The following is a 7,500-nucleotide window of genomic DNA, read 5'->3' as shown; positions in this document are numbered from 1 at the left end:
CCGTCCGCCGTGGGGTGCGTTCGCTCGGGCTCGGCCAGCCGCGTCGATGGGTGCCGGAACGGTGCGGCTGCGCTCCGGGAGTGCGGAGATACGGCCTGTCAAGTTTCGTCCCGGAAGTCTGGATGGAGCTAAATCCGAAGCCGTTTGCGGGAAATTAGTTCCAGGGCTCGGCGACCGAAGTCAAATCCGTCCCGCCAACTTGACACTTGTCATTTCTGTCCTTGGGGGTTGGCGGGGTACCTGCACAGAGGTAGGAGGTGGCTGATCGAGAATTGGTGAGTTTTCCAAAGTCACGTCTCGAGCCTCCAGGTCTGCAGAGACCGACCAGGGCTGCCGCCCAACCGACTATTCACCCTTTTTGGGCGGGAATTTTTTCCATTTTTGTCCATTTTTCGGGTTTTTGGTCGGGCTTCAAAAACGGCAGCCCGAGGCCTGGCAGAGGCCGGGGCATGTCCCCGGTCGCGCCAGGCGGCTCGCGCGACCCGATTAGGCCCCGAAAGGAGTCGGGAAATCGGCAGACCTGCCCGAGTTCAGCCCGGGGGAGGCGGGGGGCAGGTCGGTTCGGCTCAAATCATTAACCAAAGCCGAGACTTGGTCTCGCTGGCGCAACCGAAGTGCCAGGCTGGATAACTCATTAACCAGAAGGCGGCTGGAGGCAGGCAGGGCTGATGGCTGAGGCCGGGTGGAGGCCACCCGCGGCCGGGAAAGTCAAAAGTCCCGTTGTGTGGAAGTCTATGAGGTCAGATTCGGCCGCCTTACCGGGCCTGCGGTTGATGGTTTCCCGCTTGGGCAAGCGAGTCGGCCCGGCAAAGTGGCCACTTGCATTTTCTGGCAAGTGTCTGCGAACAACGTTAATGAGTTGAACCTCGGCAATTGTCGGAAGTCCCGATGAAGAAATGAAAATGCCCCTTTTGCGGGGATTTGGATGCTCATGGCCGGCAGCAGGTGGCCCGACGCCCCGCCAACTTGACACTTGTCATTTCTGTCCTTGGGGGTTGGCGGGGTATCTGCACAGAGGTAGGAGGTGGCAGAATCGAGACTTGGTGAGTTTTCCAAACAAACGTCTCGAGCCTCCAGGTCTGCAGAGACCGACCAGGGCTGCCGCCCAACCGACTATTCACCCTTTTTGGGCGGGAATTTATTCCCTTTTTGCCCATTTTTCGGGTTTTTGGTCGGGCTTCAAAAGCGGCTGCCCGAGGCCTGGCAGGTGCCGGGGCATGGTCCCCGATCGCGCCAGGCGGCTCGCGCGACCCGATTAGGCCCCGAAAGGAGTCGGGAAATCGGCAGACCTTGCCGAGTTCAGCCCGCGGGGGCGGGGGGCAGGTCGGTTCGGCTCAAATCATTAACCAAAGCCGAGACTTGGTCTCGCTGGCGCAACCGAAGTGCCAGGCTGGATAACTCATTAACCAGAAGGCGGCTGGAGGCAGGCAGGGCTGATGGCTGAGGCCGGGTGGAGGCCACCCGCGGCCGGGAAAGTCAAAAGTCCCGTTGTGTGGAAGTCTATGAGGTCAGATTCGGCCGCCTTACCGGGCCTTCGGTTGATGGTTTCCCGCTTGGGCAAGCGAGTCGGCCCGGCAAAGTGGCCACTTGCATTTTCTGGCAAGTGTCTGCGAACAACGTTAATGAGTTGAACCTCGGAAATTGCCGGAAGTCCCGATGAAGAAATGAAAATGCCCCTTTTGCGGGGATTTGGATGCTCATGGCCGGCAGCAGGTGGCCCGACGCCCCGCCAACTTGACACTTGTCATTTCTGTCCTTGGGGGTTGGCGGGGTATCTGCACAGAGGTAGGAGGTGGCAGAATCGAGACTTGGTGAGTTTTCCAAACAAACGTCTCGAGCCTCCAGGTCTGCAGAGACCGACCAGGGCTGCCGCCCAACCGACTATTCACCCTTTTTGGGCGGGAATTTATTCCCTTTTTGCCCATTTTTCGGGTTTTTGGTCGGGCTTCAAAAGCGGCTGCCCGAGGCCTGGCAGAGGCCGGGGCATGGTCCCCGATCGCGCCAGGCGGCTCGCGCGACCCGATTAGGCCCCGAAAGGAGTCGGGAAATCGGCAGACCTGCCCGAGTTCAGCCCGGGGGGGGCGGGGGGCAGGTCGGTTCGGCTCAAATCATTAACCAAAGCCGAGACTTGGTCTCGCTGGCGCAACCGAAGTGCCAGGCTGGATAACTCATTAACCAGAAGGCGGCTGGAGGCAGGCAGGGCTGATGGCTGAGGCCGGGTGGAGGCCACCCGCGGCCGGGAAAGTCAAAAGTCCCGTTGTGTGGAAGTCTATGAGGTCAGATTCGGCCGCCTTACCGGGCCTGCGGTTGATGGTTTCCCGCTTGGGCAAGCGAGTCGGCCCGGCAAAGTGGCCACTTGCATTTTCTGGCAAGTGTCTGCGAACAACGTTAATGAGTTGAACCTCGGCAATTGTCGGAAGTCCCGATGAAGAAATGAAAATGCCCCTTTTGCGGCGATTTGGATGCTCATGGCCGGCAGCAGGTGGCCCGACGCCCCGCCAACTTGACACTTGTCATTTCTGTCCTTGGGGGTTGGCGGGGTATCTGCACAGAGGTAGGAGGTGGCAGAATCGAGACTTGGTGAGTTTTCCAAACAAACGTCTCGAGCCTCCAGGTCTGCAGAGACCGACCAGGGCTGCCGCCCAACCGACTATTCACCCTTTTTGGGCGGGAATTTATTCCCTTTTTGCCCATTTTTCGGGTTTTTGGTCGGGCTTCAAAAGCGGCTGCCCGAGGCCTGGCAGAGGCCGGGGCATGGTCCCCGATCGCGCCAGGCGGCTCGCGCGACCCGATTAGGCCCCGAAAGGAGTCGGGAAATCGGCAGACCTGCCCGAGTTCAGCCCGGGGGGGGCGGGGGGCAGGTCGGTTCGGCTCAAATCATTAACCAAAGCCGAGACTTGGTCTCGCTGGCGCAACCGAAGTGCCAGGCTGGATAACTCATTAACCAGAAGGCGGCTGGAGGCAGGCAGGGCTGATGGCTGAGGCCGGGTGGAGGCCACCCGCGGCCGGGAAAGTCAAAAGTCCCGTTGTGTGGAAGTCTATGAGGTCAGATTCGGCCGCCTTACCGGGCCTTCGGTTGATGGTTTCCCGCTTGGGCAAGCGAGTCGGCCCGGCAAAGTGGCCACTTGCATTTTCTGGCAAGTGTCTGCGAACAACGTTAATGAGTTGAACCTTGGAAATTGCCGGAAGTCCCGATGAAGAAATGAAAATGCCCCTTTTGCGGGGATTTGGATGCTCATGGCCGGCAGCAGGTGGCCCGACGCCCCGCCAACTTGACACTTGTCATTTCTGTCCTTGGGGGTTGGCGGGGTATCTGCACAGAGGTAGGAGGTGGCAGAATCGAGACTTGGTGAGTTTTCCAAACAAACGTCTCGAGCCTCCAGGTCTGCAGAGACCGACCAGGGCTGCCGCCCAACCGACTATTCACCCTTTTTGGGCGGGAATTTATTCCCTTTTTGCCCATTTTTCGGGTTTTTGGTCGGGCTTCAAAAGCGGCTGCCCGAGGCCTGGCAGAGGCCGGGGCATGGGCCCCGATCGCGCCAGGCGGCTCGCGCGACCCGATTAGGCCCCGAAAGGAGTCGGGAAATCGGCAGACCTTGCCGAGTTCAGCCCGCGGTGGCGGGGGGCAGGTCGGTTCGGCTCAAATCATTAACCAAAGCCGAGACTTGGTCTCGCTGGCGCAACCGAAGTGCCAGGCTGGATAACTCATTAACCAGAAGGCGGCTGGAGGCAGGCAGGGCTGATGGCTGAGGCCGGGTGGAGGCCACCCGCGGCCGGGAAAGTCAAAAGTCCCGTTGTGTGGAAGTCTATGAGGTCAGATTCGGCCGCCTTACCGGGCCTTCGGTTGATGGTTTCCCGCTTGGGCAAGCGAGTCGGCCCGGCAAAGTGGCCACTTGCATTTTCTGGCAAGTGTCTGCGAACAACGTTAATGAGTTGAACCTCGGCAATTGTCGGAAGTCCCGATGAAGAAATGAAAATGCCCCTTTTGCGGGGATTTGGATGCTCATGGCCGGCAGCAGGTGGCCCGACGCCCCGCCAACTTGACACTTGTCATTTCTGTCCTTGGGGGTTGGCGGGGTATCTGCACAGAGGTAGGAGGTGGCAGAATCGAGACTTGGTGAGTTTTCCAAACAAACGTCTCGAGCCTCCAGGTCTGCAGAGACCGACCAGGGCTGCCGCCCAACCGACTATTCACCCTTTTTGGGCGGGAATTTATTCCCTTTTTGCCCATTTTTCGGGTTTTTGGTCGGGCTTCAAAAGCGGCTGCCCGAGGCCTGGCAGAGGCCGGGGCATGGTCCCCGATCGCGCCAGGCGGCTCGCGCGACCCGATTAGGCCCCGAAAGGAGTCGGGAAATCGGCAGACCTGCCCGAGTTCAGCCCGGGGGGGGCGGGGGGCAGGTCGGTTCGGCTCAAATCATTAACCAAAGCCGAGACTTGGTCTCGCTGGCGCAACCGAAGTGCCAGGCTGGATAACTCATTAACCAGAAGGCGGCTGGAGGCAGGCAGGGCTGATGGCTGAGGCCGGGTGGAGGCCACCCGCGGCCGGGAAAGTCAAAAGTCCCGTTGTGTGGAAGTCTATGAGGTGAGATTCGGCCGCCTTACCGGGCCTGCGGTTGATGGTTTCCCGCTTGGGCAAGCGAGTCGGCCCGGCAAAGTGGCCACTTGCATTTTCTGGCAAGTGTCTGCGAACAACGTTAATGAGTTGAACCTCGGCAATTGTCGGAAGTCCCGATGAAGAAATGAAAATGCCCCTTTTGCGGGGATTTGGATGCTCATGGCCGGCAGCAGGTGGCCCGACGCCCCGCCAACTTGACACTTGTCATTTCTGTCCTTGGGGGTTGGCGGGGTATCTGCACAGAGGTAGGAGGTGGCAGAATCGAGACTTGGTGAGTTTTCCAAACAAACGTCTCGAGCCTCCAGGTCTGCAGAGACCGACCAGGGCTGCCGCCCAACCGACTATTCACCCTTTTTGGGCGGGAATTTATTCCCTTTTTGCCCATTTTTCGGGTTTTTGGTCGGGCTTCAAAAGCGGCTGCCCGAGGCCTGGCAGAGGCCGGGGCATGGTCCCCGATCGCGCCAGGCGGCTCGCGCGACCCGATTAGGCCCCGAAAGGAGTCGGGAAATCGGCAGACCTGCCCGAGTTCAGCCCGGGGGGGGCGGGGGGCAGGTCGGTTCGGCTCAAATCATTAACCAAAGCCGAGACTTGGTCTCGCTGGCGCAACCGAAGTGCCAGGCTGGATAACTCATTAACCAGAAGGCGGCTGGAGGCAGGCAGGGCTGATGGCTGAGGCCGGGTGGAGGCCACCCGCGGCCGGGAAAGTCAAAAGTCCCGTTGTGTGGAAGTCTATGAGGTCAGATTCGGCCGCCTTACCGGGCCTTCGGTTGATGGTTTCCCGCTTGGGCAAGCGAGTCGGCCCGGCAAAGTGGCCACTTGCATTTTCTGGCAAGTGTCTGCGAACAACGTTAATGAGTTGAACCTCGGCAATTGTCGGAAGTCCCGATGAAGAAATGAAAATGCCCCTTTTGCGGGGATTTGGATGCTCATGGCCGGCAGCAGGTGGCCCGACGCCCCGCCAACTTGACACTTGTCATTTCTGTCCTTGGGGGTTGGCGGGGTATCTGCACAGAGGTAGGAGGTGGCAGAATCGAGACTTGGTGAGTTTTCCAAACAAACGTCTCGAGCCTCCAGGTCTGCAGAGACCGACCAGGGCTGCCGCCCAACCGACTATTCACCCTTTTTGGGCGGGAATTTATTCCCTTTTTGCCCATTTTTCGGGTTTTTGGTCGGGCTTCAAAAGCGGCTGCCCGAGGCCTGGCAGAGGCCGGGGCATGGGCCCCGATCGCGCCAGGCGGCTCGCGCGACCCGATTAGGCCCCGAAAGGAGTCGGGAAATCGGCAGACCTTGCCGAGTTCAGCCCGCGGTGGCGGGGGGCAGGTCGGTTCGGCTCAAATCATTAACCAAAGCCGAGACTTGGTCTCGCTGGCGCAACCGAAGTGCCAGGCTGGATAACTCATTAACCAGAAGGCGGCTGGAGGCAGGCAGGGCTGATGGCTGAGGCCGGGTGGAGGCCACCCGCGGCCGGGAAAGTCAAAAGTCCCGTTGTGTGGAAGTCTATGAGGTCAGATTCGGCCGCCTTACCGGGCCTTCGGTTGATGGTTTCCCGCTTGGGCAAGCGAGTCGGCCCGGCAAAGTGGCCACTTGCATTTTCTGGCAAGTGTCTGCGAACAACGTTAATGAGTTGAACCTCGGCAATTGTCGGAAGTCCCGATGAAGAAATGAAAATGCCCCTTTTGCGGGGATTTGGATGCTCATGGCCGGCAGCAGGTGGCCCGACGCCCCGCCAACTTGACACTTGTCATTTCTGTCCTTGGGGGTTGGCGGGGTATCTGCACAGAGGTAGGAGGTGGCAGAATCGAGACTTGGTGAGTTTTCCAAACAAACGTCTCGAGCCTCCAGGTCTGCAGAGACCGACCAGGGCTGCCGCCCAACCGACTATTCACCCTTTTTGGGCGGGAATTTATTCCCTTTTTGCCCATTTTTCGGGTTTTTGGTCGGGCTTCAAAAGCGGCTGCCCGAGGCCTGGCAGAGGCCGGGGCATGGTCCCCGATCGCGCCAGGCGGCTCGCGCGACCCGATTAGGCCCCGAAAGGAGTCGGGAAATCGGCAGACCTGCCCGAGTTCAGCCCGGGGGGGGCGGGGGGCAGGTCGGTTCGGCTCAAATCATTAACCAAAGCCGAGACTTGGTCTCGCTGGCGCAACCGAAGTGCCAGGCTGGATAACTCATTAACCAGAAGGCGGCTGGAGGCAGGCAGGGCTGATGGCTGAGGCCGGGTGGAGGCCACCCGCGGCCGGGAAAGTCAAAAGTCCCGTTGTGTGGAAGTCTATGAGGTCAGATTCGGCCGCCTTACCGGGCCTTCGGTTGATGGTTTCCCGCTTGGGCAAGCGAGTCGGCCCGGCAAAGTGGCCACTTGCATTTTCTGGCAAGTGTCTGCGAACAACGTTAATGAGTTGAACCTTGGAAATTGCCGGAAGTCCCGATGAAGAAATGAAAATGCCCCTTTTGCGGGGATTTGGATGCTCATGGCCGGCAGCAGGTGGCCCGACGCCCCGCCAACTTGACACTTGTCATTTCTGTCCTTGGGGGTTGGCGGGGTGCCCGGAGATTTTCGGGAACACGATTTTCAGAACATTTTTACGACAGCGGGTACACTTTGAAAGCGCCCGAAAAGTGATGCTTTGCTGAAAGGTGCTCAATCTCAGGAAAGAGACCTTTGAAAAGAGCACTTGGAAAGTCACAAAATGACCGGTGTGCGAGACTTGGAACAATTTTGACAAAGTCTTTTGTTGTACTTTTCAAACTCTTTGGTGTTTTGCTGAAATCGTACTCTGGGAGCCAGCAGCCCCGCTTGTACCCGTGCCCGGCTCTCAGGACAGACTAGTTTCCAACGGCCCTCCGTCTTTGCGCAACAAAGGACGCTGTCTGTCACAGATGCAAGCCCC

The sequence above is a fragment of the Pristiophorus japonicus genome, unplaced genomic scaffold, assembly GCF_044704955.1.
Source record: "Pristiophorus japonicus isolate sPriJap1 unplaced genomic scaffold, sPriJap1.hap1 HAP1_SCAFFOLD_1634, whole genome shotgun sequence".
In the NCBI taxonomy this organism is placed as follows: Eukaryota; Metazoa; Chordata; class Chondrichthyes; family Pristiophoridae; genus Pristiophorus; species Pristiophorus japonicus.
This window is presented reverse-complemented; position numbering follows the sequence as displayed.